Source organism: Marmota marmota, unplaced genomic scaffold, assembly GCF_001458135.2.
Source record: "Marmota marmota marmota unplaced genomic scaffold, marMar, whole genome shotgun sequence".
NCBI classification, from domain to species: Eukaryota; Metazoa; Chordata; class Mammalia; order Rodentia; family Sciuridae; genus Marmota; species Marmota marmota.
The window spans coordinates 52,866,456-52,878,674 of NW_026000108.1; the positions used below are offsets into that span (position 1 = coordinate 52,866,456).

Genomic DNA, 12,219 nt, shown 5'->3' on the forward strand with positions numbered 1-12,219 from the left:
TATATATATATATATAAGCTTTTGGAGTAGACATTATCTGTTATCTCTTAATTCTTTACAAGGTTAATTGCACAAAAATAAGCTGGCCAGTATAGATGCAAATATTTAGATTTTTACCTAAAGTGGAAAAAGTAAATAACAGAAATGTAAGCAAACATTAGAGTTACATAACCCATTATTCATACCATGCTAATAAAAGAACATTTCAGTATTCTTTCATCTAGTTTGTATAATTTAGAGAAAACTCTAACCCTTGTTCTGCTAGTGAACTGAAAAGAGTTTAAATATGATTCTGTTCTTTGTGCCTACTACCTCCTTTGGGTTCACGTTAGGAGCTTGTAAATATTTATTACACAAAAAATATTTTGAAAAAAGTGCTGGAAATGGTAACAATATAAAATAGAATTATTTTTGTTTAGTTTTAATTTTCATCTTTTTTTTTCTTTGACAGATAGTTTAAAACACAAGACTAATAATTTACATTTTTGTGCTTTAACATTATAGGCCTTAAAGAGAATGACTTGCAAACACTTAGTGAAGGAATTTGAAAGTGCTAAAAAAAAAAAAAAAAACAATTAAGAGCCTCCTGGTATGGGATGGAAACAATGTCACACAATGGAGAAGGAATTTATTAGGCAAACTGACAAAAGAGTTTCTAAATGAAGAATCTAATTGAACTAAAGGGAAACAATTTTCTTAGTGCTACATGGATCGTTGTAATAGAAATATGAGTGTAAGTCCTCAATCTCTGTGTCTAGGTTCAAGAAGACAGTAAAGTTTAAAATTAGTTTTCAAAGATAAATGAAATGAGTAGTGCAATGGTAAACTGTATGTAGTTGCCTAGAGAAGTCCTCTGGGTTCTATGGGGTGGGTATATGATTTTCTAGTGTGTTTTATACAAATGATGGCCAGAAGTTTCTGACACTTCAATGTATATTTTTCTGAAGCACTCTGAGCTTGATAGATGCTTTTATTTTATTACATGAAACTACTAAAATAATTTTCTGATTTTGTATTGTTATAATTTCACCTTTATAAAGGTCCAGAAAAGTTAGGACCTTATGGTACAAGTCACTTACCTAATATTTCACTGTAAAACTGATTCCTTCTCTTCAAATTAAATGATTCAAACCAAAAATCAAAATAATGAATTACAGAGTATCTTTCATTTCATTGAATGTCATTTCATCACTTAATCCTGAAAATATTATAGGCACATGGGAAGAAAAAAAGAGAAGTCCCCCAGTACACTTTTCCACTATGTAACCAGGAGAGAAACAGAGAGTGTACACAAATGGTTTTTGAAGAATTTCAGCCAGCAGCTCACCACAGGGACAAATGGCATCTGAAAGAATGACATCAAACCTTGACTCTTGTAGTTTTGTCATGAGTTTCTTGTTCAAAACTGCATCTCTACATACATTCTCTACATAATCAGAAAATTGACTCAAAATTTCATGAAATTTTAAATAATATTTCCAAAATATCTTTTATTGCATCTCATAAATCAATGCATTTAGTGATTGAGAAGAAAAATCTCTATATCTCCTCTTTACAATGATGAAGGATAGCTCTCAAATTTAATTGCAGATGATTTGTAACCATCCACAAAAATGAACCTGAAGGTTTCAAAACAGTCACCTCATGCTCCCCTCTGTGGGAAGTCCTCCAATATTGTCTTTATATTGATCCAATGGTTGTATTCCATTGCCCACACCAGCACCTTTCCACAACTTGCAGAACCAAAGTGAATACTCAGCAGTAACAGGAGCAGAACTGCAGTCATTTTCGTAGACATCCTGGTGAAATGCAAGGCTTCCTTTCACATTGAATTCCCTCTATTCTTGTTGCTATCTAAGGAAAAAAAATCAGTATTTGGTTAAAAGGTAACTTGTATCCATCAAAGTAAATACACAGTGAACATTTAGAATATCTAGATTCCAAGTTGAAAAATCAAAGGTTAGGTGACTTCATGCTTGTGTGTTTTAATGACTCTTTCATGATTATAAATGCTTTCCTACAGTTAAGAATTTATGATCCTGCATGTGTGATCACCTCTCTTATGTTCAGATTTTTAGAATATGGATGGAACAATGGCAAATGAGGTGACTTTTGCTTATAGATTTCTTGACTGCAACTAAACTAAATATACAGTTGAAAAAACATTTTTTAGGTATCTTCTAAAATATTTTTGCAGTAAACTAATTGTTTGAATATAATTCATATAGTATACAAACCACCATTTTAAATGTATATATTAGTTGTTCAATCTCAGAAAAGAATCTCAGAATTGGAAACCTCCGTTAATATTCAATGTGGAAATGTTTTAAATCCAAACCCTCCTAGTACCTCTGATCATCCTATATGCCTCATTGCTAGGTAATATCTAATCAATTTCATCTCTCTATAGATATGTTTATTATGGAGACACTTCAAGTAATTGTTATATAATATATTGGATTTAGTGATTGATTTCAACACTTTTAAATAATTGTTATGGGTTTTGGTGATTGCTATCAATACATACAATTATGTCTTGAAGGTTCATCAATGTTGTAGTATGTGTCAGGCCTTCATTCCTTTATGCTATGACAGGGCATTAGTTATGTCAGTGATCTAAGGCAGCCATGGAAATCCTTTCTCATCCTGATTTTTGATCTTATAGAATGCAGGGTGGTATCTCTATATTTTTTATATTTTTAAGAGTTGCTTTGTGGCACAATATATGGTCAATTTTAGAGAAGGCCCCTTGTGCTGCTGAAAAGAAAGTGTACTCACTTGTAGAAGGATGAAATATTCTATATATGTCAGTTAAGTCTAAGTTATTGATTGTATTATTGAGTTCTATAGTTTATTTGTTCAGCTTTTTTTTTTTTTTTGAAGATCTATCCAGTGGGGAAAGGGATGTGTTAAAGTTACCCAAAATTATTGTGCTGTGGTCTATTTGACTCTTGAACTTTAGAAGAGTTTGTTTGATGAACGTAGATGCTCCATTGTTTGGGGCATATATATTTATAATTGTTAAGTCTTGTTGGTGTATGTAGTGTCCTTCTTTATACCTTTTTATTAACTTGACCTTGGAGTCTTATTTATTTGATATGAGGATGAAAACCCCTGCTTGTTTCCAAAGTCGATGTAAGTGGTATGACTTTTCCCAACCCTTCACCTTCAGCCTGTGGATGTCTTTTCCTATGAGAAGAGTCTCTTGGAGGCAACATATTGTTGGGTCTCTTTTTTGATCCAATCTTCTAGTCCATGTCTTTTGATTGGTGACTTTAGGCCATTAACATTCAGGGTTATTATTAAGACATGATTTGGATTCCCAGCCTTTTTTTGTTTATTTTTGGTATTTAACATGACTTGGTTTCTCCTCTGATTAGGTATTTCAGACACATTGCTAAGAGAAGCAGGCATAAGTTTATTGAAGGGACAGGATAAGGGAAAAGGGGACACTTTGAGAGAATGAGTGTTTCACTCAGGAGAAAGACATGCCCTTCCTTCTCTCCAGTTTTTTTTGGGAGGACCCAGGGAGTTTTCCAGAGGGTCTTCACAGGTGTTCCTTTGACTTTTGAAAAACAGCAGGCTACCATCCAATCTTTAAATTCCCACTGTGCATGGTAACTTCCAGGGAACTTCTAGGTCACTTTGTACCATGCTGACCTGTTCTAATTGGTAAACAGATTTTAAGGTGAAAGGTTATTTATCCTTATATCCCTGTTTTGTAAGGAGGTCTTTGTAAGGGTCATAAAATTCCTCCTCTCCCTCTCCTCAGGGTACCTTGTATTTTTATTGGCATTTTGGGTCTGCATTTCTGTGGCAGATAACAGCTTCTTTGCTAAGAAGTGTAACAAAATCTTTTGACTTAAATCAGGTAGGGCTGCAGTAATATTTTTATATAAAAATAAAGCCTGTGTAAGTCAGCTCAGTGTGTTGTTTGGCAGGTCACAGGTCACTCAAAAAACACATCAAGTCCCAGTTTTGTTCAAATTGAAGAGTCTTTATTTGGCTGCCCAGCTAGTGACTGTTCCCCACAGGACTCATACGTGTCTCTGCAAGGAACAACCCCAAGCCTGAGAATTATAGGATATTTAAAGGCAAAAACCACAAAAACCATATCTGGGCTGACATAGCTGCAAGCAAGCATGTACAGAAGCTGAATTGGGCAGTTAGTGAGACAGTGCAATGGGTACATTAGTATTTCCCATGAGATTTTTCAGTTGGCATAGCAGTAAGAAAGCAGAAGGAAAGTGGATTAAAATGACCCTAGTTCAGTACAAGTTAGAGAATTGTTACTAATGTGTAGGCAATCAAGCTCTGACAAGGTACATTGCCAAGAAAAATGAAAACCAAAGAGCACAATTTTACATTGTGTATTGACTATATATTGCTATTTTGTGTTGCCAAGTATATTATGTTAGGTAACTATTAATAGGTACAAAAGTAGGACTTTCTCATGGGAGAAGTATTTCTTACTTGATATGGAGTCTCAGTGTAAAATGCAGTCTATTTGGTCATTGCCCATATAGCCTGGCCCATAACAAGTGGTTCTACTTTATAAAATTATTACCTTAACCTCTTGTGCCCATTCTTAATATTTGTGTGTTCCCTATCAAAGGCAGATAGGGTGTAAAATTGGTCACATTTTTTAATTCATTCCTAAGTTTTTTGCACACTAGTTTTTCCCAACTTTGGCTACTAGGAATAATCTTAATCATTAATGTTTATGTATTAGTTTTATTTGGATATTTTTATTTCTATTTGGCATATAAGTAAAAATAAAATTTCTAGGTCTTACAAAAACTCTATTTAACATTGAGGACCTGGATAAATCTTAACTCTATTTACTGAAGCAATTTTCTAATCTAATAAGCATTGCTTGAGAATATTAATATCTCAATCATTGCTAGCACTGCATTATTATTTTTATTATAACAACATCATTGGTGATATAGTGAGATACCTCAATATGGTTTTGTTCTGAATTTCCTTTCCATATTTGTAAAATTATTTTTTCAGTTGTCCATTGGCTATTTGCATATTTTTCTTGCAATTATGTCTATTAAGATCTTTTATGTCTTTTAAGATCTTTTGTTGATTTGGTGTTATTCTTATTAGTTGGTTCCTATCTTTTTTTATATAGTCCTTCTATAATTCCATTAACATTTATATGTGATTTGCAAATATTTGTAATTTTTCCTCTTGATTTTACTGATAGTGTTCTTTCATGTAGGATATGTTTTAAGTTTGATGAAGTTCAATTATTCCATTATAATTTTTCCATGCATTTGTACCCTAAATAAGAATCTGTTACCATCCTCAAGGTCATAAATATTCATACATTTTTGTTATTCACTTATATACTAAAACCTCTCTCATGTAAATTTCTGAACTACCTTATTTAATATTTATACATGGCATAGGTTGAAGAAGGAAATATATTTAAAAATATTTTTTAGTTGTAGATGGAAACAATAGCTTTAAAAAAAACATTTTTTAATTGTAGATGGACACAATACCTTTTTTAAAAATTTATCTTGATGTGGTGCTGAGGCTCAAACCCAGTGCCTCCTACATGCCAGATGAGTATGCTACCACTGAGCCTCAATCCCAGCCCTGGAAACAATATTTTTGTATTTATTTTTATATAGTGCTGAGGATTGAACCCCATACCTCATATGTGGGAGGCAAGTGCTACACCACTTAGCTATAGCCACATCCCAACCATTTGCATTTTATTTACAAGTGGATAATCAGTTTTTGCACCCACATTTATTCCATAATAAGACTATTCTTTCCCTTTGTTTTGTCAAACTTATAAAAATCAACTAATCCATTAACATTCAGTGTTATCATTGAGATATGATGTATACTCTTACTCATTTTGGATTATTTCTAGTTTCAATTTAGCTTTTGTTCAATTTTGATTGGCTTTCCTTTTGGTGTAGTTCCTACTTTTGCTGGTTTTCACTTTTTAATTCTTTCCCATTTTATTGAGAATGTAGTTCAGGCTTTCTAGTTGTGAATTCTTTTAATTATTGCTTATCTTATAAGGTTTTTACTTTATCTTCAAATCTAAAGTTTAGTTTTGCTGATTATAAAATTCTTGATTGGCATCCATTTTCTTTCAGAGCTTGATATATGTTGACTGAGCACCTTCCAGCTTTGAGAATGTGGGTTGAGAAATCATCTAAGATCCGAATTGGTTTCCCCCTGTATGTAATCTGATACTTTTTTGTTGTGTCCTTTAAAATGTAATCCTTAATCTGTATGCTAGGCGTTTTCATTGTAATGTACCTTGTTGTGGGTCTGTTGTAATTTTATACATTTAGGGTCCTGCAATCCTTCCAAACTCATTCTATTATTGCCAATATCACCCTAATCCCCAAACCATGCAAAGACACATCAACGAAAGAAACCTTCAGACTAATATATCTAATAAACATAGATGCAAAAATTCTCAATAAAAATCTCACAAATCAAATACAAAAACATATCAGAAGATTATGCACCATGATCAAGTGGGATTCATCTCAGACATGCAAGGTTGGTTCAACATTCAGAAATCAATATATATAATTAATCACATCAAAAACTCAAAGATAAGAATCATATGATCATCTAAGTAGATGCAGAAAAAGTATTTGACAATATGCAACTCCTTTTCATGTTCAGAACACTAGAAAAACTAAGGATAACAGGAAGATATCTCAAAATTGTAAAGGCTACCTACGCTAAGCCTCAGGCCAACATCATTCTAAATGGAGAAAAATTAAAGACATTCTCTCTTAAAACTGGAACAAGAAAGGAATACTCTCTTTCACCACTTCTATTCAACATGGTTTTTGAAACACTGGCCAGAGCAATTACACAGACAAAAGAAATTAAATGGATATGAATAGGAAAGGAAGAACTTAAATTAGAACTATTTGCTGATGATATAATTCTAGACATAGAAGACCCAAAAAGCTCAACCAGAAAATTTCTAGCACTAGTAAATGAATTCAGAAAAGTGACAGGATATAAAATCAATACCCATAAGTCAAAGGCATTTCTATATATCAATGACAAAGCCTCTGAGAAGGAAATGAGGAAAACTATGCCATTCACAATAACCTCAAAAAAAAAAAAGATACTGGGGAATCAACTTAACAAAAGAGGTGAAAGTTCTATACAAGGAAAACTACAGAATCCTCAAGAGAAAAATCGAAGAAGACCTTAGAAGTTAGAAAGATCTACCTTGCTCTTGGATAGGCATAACTAATATTATAAAAATGACCATACTACCAAATAATTACACAGATTTAATGCAATTCTGATCAAAAAACCCATAGCATTCCTCATAGAAATAGAAAAAGCAATCATGAAATTTATCTGGAAAAATAAGAGACTCAGAATAGCTAAAACAGTTCTTAGCAAGAAGAGTAAAGCAGGTGGCATCACTATACTAGATATAAGGCTGTACTACAGAGCAATAGTAACAAAAAGAGCATGGGATTTCCACCAAACAGACTGGTAGACCAATGTTACAGAATAGAGGACACAGAGACCAACCCATAAAATTACAATTATCTTATATTCAAAAAAAGTGCCAAAAACATGCATTGGAGAAAAGATAACCTCTTCAACAAATAAAAATCCATATTAAACAAACTAAAATTAAACTCCTATCTCTCACCATTAACAAAACTCAACTCAAAATGGATCAAGGACATAGGAATTAAAACACAGACCCTGCATCTAATAGAAGAAAAAGCAGGCCCTAATGTTTATCATATGGAATTAGGCCCCATCTTCCTTAATGAGACCCCTATAGCACAAGAATTAAAACCAAGGATCAATAAATGGGATGAAATCAAACTAAGAATTTCTTCTCATCAAAAGAAATAATCTGTGAGGTGAATAGACATTTTGGGAGCAAATCTTCACTCCTCACATATCAGATAAAGCACTAATCTCTAGGATGTATAAAGAATTCAAAAAGCTAATCACCTAAAAAATGAACAACTCAATCAACAAATGGGCCAAGAACATGAACAGTCACTTCTCAGAAGAGGATTTACAATCAGTCAACAAATATATGAAAAAATGCTCATCATCTCTAGCAATCAGAGAAATACAAATCAGAACTACTCTAAGATATCATCTCACTCCAGTCAGAATGGCAGCTATTATTAGGACAACCAACAATAAATGTTGGCATGGATGTGGGGAAAAAGGTACACTCATACATTGCTGGTGGGACTGTAAACTGGTACAGCCAGTATGGAAAGCAGTATGGAGATTCCTTGGAAATCTGGGAAGGGAACCACTATTTGACCCAACTATCCCTCACCTCGGACTGTACCCAAAGAACTTAAAAACAGCATACTACAGGGACACAGCCACATCAATGTTTATAGCAGCACAATTCACAATAGCTAAACTGTGGAGCCAACCTAGATGCCCTTCAATGGATGAATGGATAAAAATAGTGTGGCACATATACACAATGGAAATTTACTCAGCAATAAAAGAGAATAAAATCATGGCATTTGCAGGTAAATGCATGGCGTTGGAGAAAGTAACCCTAAGTGAAGTTAGTCAATCCCCAAAAGACTAATGCCAAATGTTTTCTCTGATATAAGGAGGCTGACTCATAGTGGGATAAGGAGGGGGAGCATGGAAGGAATAGATGAATTCAAGATAGGGTAGAGAAGTGAGAGAGAAAGGGAGGGGGCAGGGGATTAGCAAGGATGGTAGAATTTGATAGAGATAGTTATCCAAAGTCCATGTGTGAAGACACAAATTAGTGTCAGCATACATTATATACAACCAGAGATAAGAAAAATTGTGCTGTATAAGTGTAATAAGAATTGTAATGCATTCCACTGTCACTTATTTTTTTAAAAAATCAATAAAAAAGTAAAAACAAAATAAATCATTTCAAACTGGAAGTAGTTTGAAATATGAAATTAAATTCTTTTTCAATCATTTTTTTTTAAATTGATGAATAGTTTAAAACAAGAGACTAATAATTTGCATTCCAGGGAATGAATTGCAAACCTGTAGTGAAAGGACTGTGAAAGTGTTAGAAAACACAATTAAGAGCCTCCTGATATGTAAAGGAATCACTGTCATACAACTGAGAAGGAATTCATTAGGCAAATGACAAGATGACTTCTAAATGAGAAATCTAATTGAACTAAAGGGAAACAATTTTCTTAGTGTTACATGTATAGTTGTACTAGAAATATACATGTAAGTCCTCAGTCTCTCTATGTTCATCAAGACATTTAGTGAAGTTTAAATTTATTTTTCAAATATAAATAAAATGAATAATGCAATGGTAAAATCTGTATGCAGTTGTCTAAAGAAGTCCTTAGAGCTCTATGTGTAGAGTATACGCATTCCTGGTGCGTTTATACAAGTGATGGCTATAGGTTTCTGACAATTCAATGTACATTTTTCTATAGTACTCTGAGTTTGATTGATGATTTTTTTTTATTACATGACATAATTAAAAGACATTCCTCTGACTTTATATTCTTGTAAGATCACCTTCCAAAAGGCTCAGGAAAGTTAGGATTATATACTACAATAACTCACCCAGGATCTCACTGTAAAACTGATTCTATTTTTTGTATTAAACAATTCAAGCCAAAAATCAAAACAAAGCACATAAAAGATATTTTTTACCCTCTCAATGAATGACATTTGATCACTTAATTCTGAAAATAAGACGGGCACATAGGAAAGAGAAAAGAGAAGTCTCCAACTGTAATTTTTAATGTGTAACCAGGAGAGAAATGGAGAGTGTACACAAATAGTTTCTGAAGAATTGGGGCCAGCAGCTCACCACAGGGACAAATGTCATCTGTAAGAACAATACCAAACTTTGATTCTTGTAGTTTTCTCATAGTTTCTTGTTAAAACTACATCTCTGTATATATTCTCTACAAAATCAGAAAGTTGACTTGCAGATTCTTGTAATATTTTCAAATTTTGTGTGTGGGGCAATTTATAAACCACTACATCAAGCAATTGAGTGTAAAGATTCTCTACATCTTTTCTTGACAATAATGGATAGCTCTCAGATTTAATGGTAAATGAGTTATACCATCCACAAAAACGAACTTTGAAGATTTCAAAACAGTTACCACATGCCTCCTCTGTGTGAACTCCTCCAGTATTCTCTTTAAGTTGATTCAATGGCTGTATTCCATTTCCCACACCAGCACCTTTGCACAACTTCAAGAACCAAAGTGAGTACTCAGCTGTAGCAGCAGAATTACAGTCATTTTTGTAGACATCCTGGTAAAATGCATCTCTTCCTTTCACATTGAATTATCTCTGCTTCTGCTGATGTCCAAGAAGAAATCATTAGTTAGTTAAAATGTAACTTATACACATTAAATTAAATACATAAGTCAACAGTTCAGATATCTGGATGACAAGTAGAAAAATCAAAGGTTAAGTGACTTCATTTTTGCATATGTGTAATGATTCTTTCATGATCATAAATGCTTTCCTGAAGTTAGGAATTGATAGTTCTGCATGTGTATTCATGTTTTAGAGTGTGTGGAACAATGGCAAGTGAGGTGATTTGTGCCTATAGAGTCCTTGACTGGAACTAAAGTAAAATTATTGTTGTATCTACATTTCTTAGGTATCATTGTTTAACAGATTTTTTTTTCAGTAAAATTTTTGTTTTCATATAATTCACATAGGAAAGTACTCACCATTTTAAGTATACCTTTCAATTGTTTGATCTCAGAGGAGGATCTCAGAATTGTAATCTTCAGTTAATATTCCATGCTGAAGCATTTTAGCAATTCAAATTCTCCCTATACCTGTAACCATTCCACATCCCTCATTCCTAGTTAATCTCTAATCAATTTCCTCTCTCTAAAGATAGGATTATGCTGGGGACATTTAAATTAGTTGTTATATAACATATTGGTTTTTGTGATTTATTTCAACACATTTAAATAATTGTTATGTGTTTTGGTGATTGATATCAATACTTGTAATTATGTCTTAAAGGTTCGTCCACATTGTGGCATGTGTTAAGATTTCATTCCTTTTTATTCTGCGACAAGGCATGAGCTATGCCACTGAGCTGAGGCAGCCATAGAAGTCCTTCTCATCCTATTTCTGTGGTAATGCCAGGGTGTTTTAGACATGTTGCTAAGGTAGCAGGCAGGATTTAATTGAATGGACTGGAAAAGAGAAAAGAGGACACACTCAAGGAAGTGAGTGGTCCTTTCAAGAGAAAGACAGCATGCCCTTCCTGCCCTCCAGTTTTTAGGACATCCAGGGAATTTTCCAGAAGTGTCTGTCCAGGTCTACCTTTGACTTTTAAAAGACAGCAGGATGATATCAGACTTTTTAATTCTCACTGTGCAATTTAACTTCCCAGGGAATTCTAGGTCACTTTGGACCATGTTGACCTGTTCTAAATACACCCTGTTCCTAAACAGATTTTCAGGTTACAGGTAAATATCCTTATCTCCCTATGTTTTGTAATCCGGTCTTTCTTAGGGTAAATAAAAGAACATGTCACTCCCCATAGAGTAATTGGTACAATTATTGGCATTTTGGGGCTTGCATTTCTCTGGCAGATAAGAGCTTCTTTGCTGAGGAATGTAACATACTGTATTGATTTAAACCAGGCAGTGTTGTAATTATTTATTTTTTTAAAGAAAGCATGTGGGAGTCAGCCCAGTGCCTTATTCCATAGAATTATTACTTTAACTTCATGTTAACATTTGTGTGTTTTTTCTATCAAAGCCAAATAACAATTCATGGAGTAAAAGATATTACATTTGTTTGTTCATTCCTAAATTTTTGCAAACTAGTTTTTTCACAGCCTTTGGCTACTATAATTAATTGTATTTATTAATAGGTATGTAATAGTTTTATTTGGATATGTTTTCATTTTTATTTGGTATATAGGTCAAAGTAAAATTTTGAGGTCTTATGAAAATTTTATGTTTTACCTTTGAGAGTATGTATGACTGTACTCTAGTGACTGAACCAATTTCTATTCTAACCAGCATTGCATGACTATTTTAATATCTCACATCGCTGCCAACATTTTATTATTATTTTTATTATAACCATTTTATTGGTGGTGTAGGGAGATACTTCATTATGGTTCTGTTCTGAATTTCCTTCTAATACTTCCAATGTTATTTTTAGGTGTCCATTGGCCATTTGAATATTTTTCTTGGAGTTATG

The 12,219-nt window shown here is 33.2% G+C and overlaps 1 pseudogene; it reads right to left on the reverse strand.

Annotated features, from left to right (window-relative positions):
- The window catches only part of LOC107139276, a 25,766-nt pseudogene extending 14,062 nt beyond the window's left edge, over positions 1-11,704 (reverse strand).
- Positions 11,705-12,219: the final 515 nt, after the last annotated feature.